Source organism: Tupaia chinensis, unplaced genomic scaffold (genome assembly GCF_000334495.1).
Source record: "Tupaia chinensis unplaced genomic scaffold, TupChi_1.0 Scaffold000275_1, whole genome shotgun sequence".
Classification (NCBI taxonomy): Eukaryota; Metazoa; Chordata; class Mammalia; order Scandentia; family Tupaiidae; genus Tupaia; species Tupaia belangeri.
Genome location: NW_006159757.1, coordinates 5,887,005 through 5,897,840, shown reverse-complemented (window position 1 = coordinate 5,897,840; position 10,836 = coordinate 5,887,005). Strand labels below are relative to the sequence as shown.

Here is a 10,836-nt window from a genome sequence, read left to right as displayed (position 1 = left end):
ATCCACTTCAAAAATATTGAGATGGTAATGGAGAGTTTAGATTAGACAAGATTGGTCCTGATTTGATAAGTGATGACACTGGCTGTGTATATAAGGACTTCTTTTATTATTTTCTCTTGTGTTTGTATTCATTTAAGATTTTTTACAATAAAAAGTTTAAAAAAAATTTCAGTGGGACACAAATAAATAGAGTAGATGACTATGGCAGGAAAGCCTACTCTAGTATTTTTGTTGTTGTTCTCTGGATTAAAACAAGACTCGATTCTGTCACAGTTCTGGAGCTTAATTTCAGGTCTGAAATCAAGATAGCAAGGTTGGCTCTTTCCAGATTCTCTGCTCCAGGCCTGTCTCCAGCCTTGGATGGCTCTGATGGGAATCCTTGGTGTACTTGGCTCATACATAGCTCCAATTTCTGCTTCAACCAGTAAGTTTTTTTTTTTTTTTCCTTTTTCTTTTTAATGGCCATTTCTTAATTTTCACTGAACTCATTACAAAATACAACTGTCTTTGGAACTACTTTCGGTGAGGGTATTTTCTACATGTATCTCTTAAAAGTTCACCTTCAGGCCGTATCCTTAGCCTGGTGGTTAAGGCAGCAGGATCCCATGTGGTTTGAATCCTGGCCCAGTGTCTTGAAAAACACACCTGGTGTGTGTGCAAGCATACCCAAGTCCGGATAGGGTGGAGAAATGAAGGGGAATAGATTTTGGTGTGACCATACCCAACTGGGGGGGGGGTGCTTTCTCTCACTGACTGCGCCTCTCTTTCTGGAAAGTGTATGTGCTCTCTGGCAAATTAAAAAAAAAATAAATAAAGGTCACTTTCTTAATACAGACAGAGGATCTCTTTTCTTAATTTGTTGTCTCCAGCCTTGGATGGCTCTGATGGGAATCCTTGGTGTACTTGGCTCATACATAGCTCCAATTTCTGCTTCAACCAGTAAGTTTTTTTTTTTTTTTTCCTTTTTCTTTTTAATGGCCATTTCTTAATTTTCACTGAACTCATTACAAAATACAACTGTCTTTGGAACTACTTTCGGTGAGGGTATTTTCTACATGTATCTCTTAAAAGTTCACCTTCAGGCCGTATCCTTAGCCTGGTGGTTAAGGCAGCAGGATCCCATGTGGTTTGAATCCTGGCCCAGTGTCTTGAAAAACACACCTGGTGTGTGTGCAAGCATACCCAAGTCCGGATAGGGTGGAGAAATGAAGGGGAATAGATTTTGGTGTGACCATACCCAACTGGGGGGGGGGTGCTTTCTCTCACTGACTGCGCCTCTCTTTCTGGAAAGTGTATGTGCTCTCTGGCAAATTAAAAAAAAAAATAAATAAAGGTCACTTTCTTAATACAGACAGAGGATCTCTTTTCTTAATTTGTTGTGTGACCTTGAGTGAGTCATAGCATTTGGATGGAGGTTTCTGATCTGGAACTGAGAGAATCGGTCTAGACAATATCTGAAATTCTTTCCATTTCTGAAATTCTATAACTCTGAGTAGCCAGTGAAATACTATGCATGTCACTACTTCGCTGTTTAGTCATTAGCACCCAAATTCATGAAGGAACGTGGCCTAGGAATCCTGACACACCCTGAATGCAGGGAGTCAGACCACCTAAATTTAAAACTGCCTTTAGGGCAGAGCACATTCCTCGGTATAATAGTTTTCTGGATACTACCTAACCTAGTTGGAAGCTAGGGCTTTTCACCTAGAGCAGTAGGTTAGCACACAAACACTGAAGAACATTCCTATGTATTTCCTGAGAGATGGAATTAAATCAGAATGCAAATGAAATAAAAAACCCTTTAGATGAGATGAACAGCCAATGAGTAGCGTAATCACCCTTAGGAAGCCCCCTCCACTAGTTAAAACTCAGTAGAAATTGATTAACAGTAGCAGCCTTTTAGTAACTGCAAGTAAACGTGGAGTCATACACCTGTTAAGATACAATCCAGTTAAAACCGAGCCTGGTTTAAGGCAGATGCAAGGCAACGTGGTTGAGCAAGAACCCAAGTGAACTCCTCAGTTGATAGACCCACCTATGAGTTGATGTGATTTGACAAACTGTGTCCTCACGTGTGCTTTGCTTGTGCATGTATCAAGTGTGTCCCCACCCACAGAGGAGTGCCAGGGCCCAAAACCACTCATCTAAGAACATTTTAATAAATTAGGCACATACTTAAAATACTGTCCTGTAGCACTGAAGAAATTTGTTCCTACAGCTTTATTTAGGTTCATGATATCAGGCTTTTCAATGCTTCAAATTTAATCAGGGGAGTGAGCCTTATCATTATAATTTACCATGTGTTTAGCATTATAAATAAGATTGCAATTTATATATATGACAAAAGTATGTACTTTTAGTTTATATTTGTGTTATACGTACATATTTATATTATATATGTAAAATAAAAGTAAAAGTTCTAAATATGCACATGTACCAGAACTTTTTCCACCTAACATCTTTTCCCATGTTCTTATTGTAATTCTGACCTCTTGATTCATTGCAGATTAGATATAAAATAAGACATTTTCTTAAACCAAATATCTTTTTCTGAGAGAATTATCAATATTTTAATTTACACAGTTTTCTTCAGAGTTGAAGTTTCTTTGGTCTTAGGAATGACTTTACCTGGCTCTCAAATCCGGATATTTTTCCAGTTGTCTCACAGGTTTCTCATTTTACTCACATTCCTGAGGGTTAGTTAGAAAAATTGTAACAAAGCAAGGGCAATTTCTTTCTTTTTTCGTTCGTTATTCTTTCTTTCTTCCTTTCTTGCTTTCTTCCTTTTCCTTTTTCTTTCTCTTTCTCTCTTTCTTTGTTTCTCTTTCTTTTTAGAGAGATTTTTGTTATAGGGTACATGTGCACTCCAGAAAGACAGAAAATGAGAAATCACTTCCCAGGGGGAATGACCATGCCACAATCCCTTCTTCTCCATTCTCCTCTCAGGATCTCGGACATGCCCACACATGTTCTGGCGTGAGTTTTAGGCTACCTGGCTTGGGACTCCAACTGTGGTCAACTATGCGGGAGTACAGTGACTTAACCACTACACTACCTGCTGGTCCTGAGCAAGGGCAATTTCTAGCTCCTCTGGACTCTCAAAATAGATCAGGAGGGGCCAGCAGGCAGTGTAGTGGTTAAGGTGTAGTGGGATTTCACATGCCGACCATAATTCAAATCCTAGACCTCTTGGCTTGCTTTCTCACTTTTCTTCTCTTACTTGCTCTCTGTCTCTCTCTAGTAAGCTCATGCGCCCTATCGCAAATTTAAAGGAAATAATAAGAATAAATAAAATTAAGTGAAAAATACTTAAAAATATAGATGAGGAAGAATAGAATTAAAGACAAGATGGGAGGAAGAACGTAAGAGTAGTCAAATAGCAAGGTAAAGTCTAAGAGAGACTTGCAGTTGGGTTGGGAGGATAGCCAAGAATAATGATGTAAAGCAGCAAATGAAGTACAGGGAAAAAACCACTTTTAGAGAGTGAATTGAGCTGGTCATTCTGGTTACTTAGTGTTGGCCACGATTTGTCAAGTGGAGAACACCTAAGTGTCTGGCAGATACGTGAGCACCTATGAGGTCAGGCTATGGAGTGGAAGACTGAAATATAAACAAGTTAGAAACTCCATATTTTTGCACATAGTTGCATGTCCATGCAGAACACTGTCCCTTTCTCTGCAGCTCAGATGAAGCTAAGAACCATGGGGCCTTGCACCAAACAGAGGTGTCTTAACTTTCTAAGATAGAGCTAAAAAGACATACTGAGAAATACATTCTTACCAGCTTTTGGCATAAAAATTTGAGACTATTAGGAGGCACTAAAAGAAAATAAAAAATCTGTAATTCTCAGACCAGTTCCATTTGCCTAGTGGTTAAGGGAGCTGCACCTCACATGGCTTACCGTGGTTTAAAACCCAGCTCTGGTGGCTTGAAAGACACATTGAGTGCCTTTGTGTGCATGTTCCAAATCCTGACAGGCTAGAGGAATGGAAGAGAGGGCATTGTGGCATGACTACACGCCACTGAAAGTAAAAAACAAAACAAAACAAAACAAAAGTAGTAACCCTTTGGTATTATTTTGTGTGTGTGTGTGTGTGTGTGTGTGTGTATTGTACATTTGTGTTATATTCTCTAGGGAACATAGCATATAGTAGATTCTCAATAAATTTATTTCTTTTCTTTCTCTTTTTTAAGGTTTTTACCTCTTAACCTTAACCAGGCTGAGTTTTCTCACTCAACTTCTCTAATTACTAGTCCACTGCTATGCCATATATAGCAGCTAATCTGTTTCAAGCAAACTAATTTCTCACTTTACTTTCCAAATTTGCTAGTGGGCATGTGTGCTTGCCAGAGAGAGACAGAGAAACAGAGAGAGAGGGAGAAAGCACCCCTCATGGGGCATGGTCACATCACAATCCCTTTTCCTACATTTCTCCATCCTGTCAGGATTTGGGGCATGTATGTATACATGCCTGGTGTGTTTTTCTAACTGCTGGGGCTAGGATTCAAACCTTGCTGGTGGCTATGTGGTATCTGGCTCCCTTAACCGCTAGACATTATAGCTAGCCCCCCCTCTTTTTTTTTTTCCTATTTGGAACTTCCAAATAGAGGGGCTGGCAGGTGACATGGTGGTTAAGGGTGCTGAACTCCCCCATGGCCAAATGTGGTTCGAGTCCTGGACCTGGCGGCTTTTTTTCTCACTTTCTCTCTCTCTTGCTCTGTCCCTCTCTGGTCAAATTAAAATAAAGAAATAAAGAAATAAAAGTTAAATTAAAAAAACTCTTTTAAAAAATAAAACTTACGACAAGAGACTGTTTCTACTGGGATTTGGTTAACCTCTGTTTTTTATATCAGAATGCCAAGAATCTCAATAAAGGGGTTAGCAAATACTCATTAAAATGATCATGGTGGACCTTCTTCATCCTAGAGAAAATAAAGAGCTTTTTAGGACTAACTCAGATCACATTTATGAGAAAATATGAAGCTTTCATTTAACAATTAGGATGGTAAATTGCAGAGGAGAAGACAGGTTTCAGATATTAAGAAATGCAGAGAAAGTTCTAGCAATTTATTATTTTAGCCACATGTAAAATGTGGGGAGGGGAATGAACAAATTGTAATAATGCAAATTAAAACTATCACTGTAATGACACTGATTTGAAAGCAATAGTGTCGTTGTTACTATTTACTATTAAAATTCTTGTGTTGGTTATCTTCCTCCTCTACATTAGCATACTTGAGAGGTATTACAAACAAGCATAAAGGAGATCTTTAAAGGGTCAGCATGACCCAAATAAAATAATCTAAGAAAACTTTAAAAGATCTTAAGGATAAATCTGAATGTGTAAGGAGATAATAAAGGCAATGTTTATGTCTAACCCCTTTTGAAGCAATTTGTATTTGGTTTGTAAGATCCATATCTGCATCTTTGTAATCTATATTTATGTTTACTTATACATCTATAATGTAAATTTAATTACTTACAATCTGTAGTTATAAGATCTAAATTATTTTCTGATCTTAATGATAAAATACATTAATTCTTTCTGATAAGTGAAATTATAATTTTCCCACATGATTCCCCCATTTTAGGCTTTTAATAAACTTCTTTGGATTAACTCAAAATACCCTCAGTAATTTAGTTCTATCAACCTGAGTTGATAGTTGTCTATCAACAACTATGAGTGTATATTGAAACAGAAATGTGATAGCATTGTTTCTCTACAAAATTAGTAAAGCTTGCAGAAATGATAACACTATATTTGGGCAACAGTGTGAGAAATCGATGACTTTTTTTGATGCTGGACCAAATGTAAATTTATACAACTTTTTGGTAGTTGGCACTAAGAATCAAGTCTTAACAATATTCTTAACATAACCATACAATTTCACCTCTAGGTATTTCTCCTCAGACAGAAATGGTAAAAGGATAACTATACATTTATAGTTATGAAACTTAAGCAACATAAGGCCAGCAGGTGGCATAATGGTTGAGGTTCTGGATTTTCACATGTCTCACTACAGTTTGAGTCCTGGACCCAGCAGCTTGAGACTCATGCTGGGCGTGTGTGAAGGTGTGCCCAAAAATCCCAGAAGGAGAGTGGAGGGGAGTGGATTGAGGCATGCCATACCTACTGGGAGGTGATTTCTTACTTTCTCTCTCTGTCTCCAGTGAATGCATGTGCCCTATAGCAAAAATTCATCAATAAATAAATTAAAAAATGTATAAATGTCTAAAATAGAATACTGGTGAAATAAATTCTGGTATGTTTATATATCAAATAAAAATAATTTTGTGGGAGAATATTTTTATACAAAAAAGAAGTTCATAATACACTGCTTAGTAAATATAGTGTGTACTATTGGCTATATGATTATCACAGTATAACAAAAATGTATGGCAAATGGAAAATAACTTTATATGTAGTTAGAATATCATGAGTAATTCTTTTTGCTTTTTCATAATTTCTGCAATAAAGAGATTTTTTAAAAAAGAATTATTTAATTAATTTATTTATTTTAATTTGATGTGGGGGGGGAGAGAGAGAGAGAGAGGGAAAGTGAGAAAGCAAGCCGCCAGGTCTAGGACTTGAACTGTGGTCGACCATGTGGGAGTCTAGTACCCTTAACCACTAGGCCACCTGCTGGCCCCCAAAAGAACTTAGTTTTAAAGAAAGGAAACTATGTTTTATGAAAATTAGTTTATTATAAATTTGAATTCATTATTTTTACAAATTTCATTGATTAAGTTGATTTTGGGGAAGAGGATTAACACTTGTCACATAACTGTAAGACTAAAAAAGTCTTGGGCATAGTAGTTGGGCATAGTGGTTGGGGCGTTGGATTCCTACATGGCAGTCTGCAATTTAAGTCCTGGACCTGATGGCTTAAAACTCATACCACGCATGTGTGTTTGCATGCCTAAAATCTTGAGAGAAAAATGGAGAAGGGATTGGGGCATGACCTTCCCTCCTGGGGGTTGATTTCTCACTTTCTCTCTCTGTCTCTCCAGTGAGTGCATGTACCCCTTGACAAAAAAACTCTCAGAAGAAAAAAATAAGCATAAGCAAGTCTTACCATTGATATGATTATTAATATAGTTGTTAATATTATATACATCTATACTATAACTATATTCAAAGGATTTTTAAAAAGCTCACAGGAAATGTATATTATGGAAACAATTACATGAGTGTCAGATTGTTTTGCACCAAAATCTACTTGTACTTAAATTCTTCTTTTCTGTGAACTTTCAAAAGTTCCCTCATCTGTCTCTATGTGATTCACATGATGCTTTAATGATTTACAGCTTACAAAGTACCTTTCCAGAGATAACCTTATTTACCTCTTAGATAACCATGTGTAAAAGGTATTATCTCCATTTTATGGAAGCAACAAGAGAGGCTAGAAAACTTCAGTGGCCAGCTCAGAGTCTCCAAACTGGTCAGACAGACGCCCTGATGTCTGTATCTCCAGGGCTATTTTCCTGCCACCAGACTGGACTAGCTCTATGTAACTGTGTTTGGGGACCTGATTTAGCCCGCGGGATAGTGAATCTGTCACATGTCATGCCATGATGGTATCGGAATTGATCCTTTTTCTCAGATAAGATGTGGAGCAGGACAGGAGTTAACTATAGGATAACCAGCTGCTCTGCAAATTCACTTCCCTTTTTACCTATTATTTATTCATTTTAAAACTTTTGCTCTTCTCTGACTTTGGAAGTCTCTGAAAATCGTACCTTGCGTCAACTAAATTAATGGAATGAAACAACAACAACTACCATCTCCTTTTGACTCTGGTCAGAGTTCTCAAAGGAGAGAAGTGTGGTAAGTAGCAGTGAGGTTGGAGTGACAGGATTACCACCACACAAGTTTCAAGCCAGGGTCTGTTGCATTGCCCACCTAGGGTTTCTCTTTCAGAGAGAAAAACCCGACTGTGGCATGCATTTAGAGTTATCAAAGGGCAAGTTAAACACACATTGCTGTCCCTTCTCCCCTCACTCCCGACCCCCATCAGAGTTTCTAATTCAAGTAGTTTCTGGGTGGAGCCTGCAAATACATTTTTGGTGATACAGATGCATCAGGTGATGGAGGGTTGCATTTACCTTATAGAGGAACAGTGTTAAGTATTTAAGGATGCAAAGATGGGTAAGAGAGCATAGTTACTGAACAATGTGGTAAGGGCTGCAGTAAATACGTATGCTCAGGGGAGTTGGTGATTAATACTGACTTGGGGAGGCCAAGACTGCTTTGTAGAAATGATATTGCATAGTAGGGGGTTTACCTGGAGCATGTTGGAAGGAGAGTTCTAAGTAGATGTATGACAAGACCTCGAAAATACACAGTATTAGATACTAACAGGTATTAGATACTAACAGACACCTATCAGTTGCTTAATGCGATATTGCGTTTGTGCTTGTTGAATATTTTTAGCAATTGAATTTACCCAGAATTATGTGCTTACCCTGTTTATATGCTCCTTTACACACACATATATATATTTCCTGCCTGTTTTAATCTTAACTTGTTCTTCCTGGAAGGCAGAAGAAAAGTTATGAGCATAAATAGCCTTGATCTCAAACATAGAGTGGTTAATTAGAATCTTTAATATGCATTACACATTCCTTGTGAAACTAACAGATGTCTACATGCTACCCAAATAACTAATTGAAAAGTTCACTGAATTCAGTCACTTGGTACCATGTAATTGAAAAAAAAGTCTTTAATTTTCAAAATTCTCTTTTTTATGCTGAATTTAGTCAAATCGACACAAAACAGTGTTGTTAATTTTTTCCCCCTAACTTTCAAGGCACTGAGAGTTTTTAAAGAATGAATACTATCTATAGGTAAATTAAGTTACTGTGATAGGAACCCTGAAGCAATCCCCTGAAGTAAATAGTCTTTTTGTGACCTATTTCTTTTGCTTTCTATAAATATCATATTGGTACTTTATTTAACAATAATAATTAAATATATAGGAACCTAGCTCTCAAGTGTTCCAAGTTACTTACCTGATTAAAAACACTGATTTTAGTTTGTTTCTTGTTTAGTCAACTGATAGAAAGATACGACGGCTTTCTGAGGAACAACACCAGGTGGGAATTGGAGATTTTGGCAGAGCTCTGCTTGGAAAGGATGAGCGTGCTGCCAAGAACATCCTCTATGAGTAATTCAATCCACATCTCCTGGCTAATGAGTTTATGTACGAAATTTAAAATATGGGATTAGAGGACTGTGCACTTTATTTCGAATACTCTGAGAAACTCACTTGTGATATATTTCCATAAGTCTGTTATTGATTTCATATTTGCCAAGTGGCATTAATGAAAGTATGGTATTGTCGTCTGTGAAAATCATTAGGTGACTACCTTGTTAAAAAACTGTAGGCTACATGATATTGAATATCTTTTTGAGCTCTAAGATTTTTATTATATTATGACTAGGAATCATTTTGTATTTAAAGATTTAGTTTTTTAAGAAGCTGATTGTGAGGGGCCAGCAGGTGGTGTGGTGGTTGAGGTGCTGTGTTTCCAAGTGGACCACCTCTGTTTGGATCCTGGGCCTAAGAGTTTGCTATCTCACTTTCTCTCTCTCTCTTTCTGGTGAATGTGCATGCCCTATAGCAAGTTGGAAAAAAAATAGTAAGTAAAATAAAATAAGTATTCTTGAAAAATAAACCTGATTGTGACTTTAGCAAAGAAGAAACTATAGGCAAGAACTAAATGCCTTGGATCTACCATTCTGTTTAATACCTTGAATGTAACATGGTAGATGCTTAAGCAAATATTTAATGTGTGCTTGATTCAGGATATTTAATTTTTCTTCATAGCTTATTTGTGATACTGTTGTTTCTGATGACATTAAAAATGAAAATCACAGGGGCAGCAGAAGATGGTGGTCTCCACAGGAGTTGTAGTTCCTTGCAATTTTTGCTTGTTGGAAGAAGTTGAAGAAGGACAAAAAGGAGTAGGCGATGGTATGGTTAGCTGGGGCCTTGAAGATGATGAAGATATGACACTTACAAAGTGGACAGGTATGATTATTGGGCCACTAGAGACAAATTATGAAAACAATATATAGCCTGAAAGTAAAATGTGGACCAAAATATCCAGAAGCTCCTCCATCAGTTAGACTTGTAACAAAAATTAATATGAATAGAATGAACAATTCCAGTAGGATGTTGGATGCATGGAGCATACCAGTGTTGGCAAAATGGCAAAACTCTTACAGCATTAAAGTTGTCTTTCAAGAGCTATGACGTCTAATGATGTCCAAAGAAAATATGAAGCTTCTACAGCCATTAGAAGGACAAACATGAAAATTAATTTCAGAGGATCTCAAATTTGTCTTAAGTCAACAACCTTCTACTCATATAAATGTCTTCACTATCACAATGCACATACCCATACATTAAGTAAGTAAAATAATTCCAGCTGGTAAACCTGACTGGATATTTGTAAAAATATATTTAATATATGTACACCCATTATACTTTCAGGTAACAAGAGGGAAAATGCAGCACAATTTTTTTTCTCTTGTTAAGACACTGTCATTTAAATATAAGCCTGGAGTACTCGAAATAGAATTCGAATTTTCAAGATGAAAGAATGGCAAGAAGTGTCAGATGGCAGTGGTATAAGCATGTGTGTTTCCGAAGAGTAAAAAATCTCAAGAAGGAAAAACAGAAATGGCATGCTTCACCCATCTCGTTTAGTGAATGAGCTGCAGTGGAAATTATTTAAGGGAGCAGGTACAATGGATATTGTCACAAATTGTGTTAATTTTTTGAGAGGTTTTTTTTTTTTTTTTTTTTTTTTTCGCTATAGGGCGCGTG

At 37.0% G+C, this 10,836-nt stretch overlaps 1 pseudogene; it reads left to right on the top strand.

Annotated features, from left to right (window-relative positions):
* Positions 1-9,893: 9,893 nt before the first annotated feature.
* Positions 9,894-10,320, top strand: LOC102491710 (ubiquitin-conjugating enzyme E2 variant 2 pseudogene; annotated as a pseudogene).
* The last annotated feature ends 516 nt before the right edge of the window (positions 10,321-10,836 follow it).